This window comes from Sceloporus occidentalis, unplaced genomic scaffold (assembly GCF_023333645.1).
Source record: "Sceloporus occidentalis isolate IW3139 unplaced genomic scaffold, rSceOcc1.0.p SCAF_4, whole genome shotgun sequence".
NCBI classification, from domain to species: Eukaryota; Metazoa; Chordata; class Lepidosauria; order Squamata; family Phrynosomatidae; genus Sceloporus; species Sceloporus occidentalis.
In genome coordinates this window covers 201,240,713-201,241,166 of record NW_028316984.1, presented here as the reverse complement: position 1 = coordinate 201,241,166, position 454 = coordinate 201,240,713, and positions in this window count along the sequence as shown.

Here is a 454-nt window from a genome sequence, read left to right as displayed (position 1 = left end):
TAGTGATCCTGGGGTATAGTAGATTCCGCTGTGAATAACACCACTGTTGTGTCCACTTTGATGGACGGCTAAATAAGGAGATGAGTTAAAAATACAAAGAAATCTTGAAATACATGCTACATAAACCTTAGGAAAGTTTTTATTTTTTTAAAAAAACTTTTCAGATGCATATGTTTATAATTAAAAGATAGTTAAATCAGCCTTCATTTTTTAAATAAAATAAGAACAAAAAAGAGACATCTTGATTGTATGAAACAACACAAAACATAATCACAATGCAATTTCAAATTGTGGTAAAATAAAAGAGGACATAACCATCAGTTAAAATGTCTTTAATAAACAGATCTAAATATCTTTTCTAAATATTTGCTTGAAAAACCCAGTACTACCATTGGGGCTCTACCTTTTCAGACTGGAGGTGCAGAGCCTTCTTAGCCTAGGCACCCCAGTTATG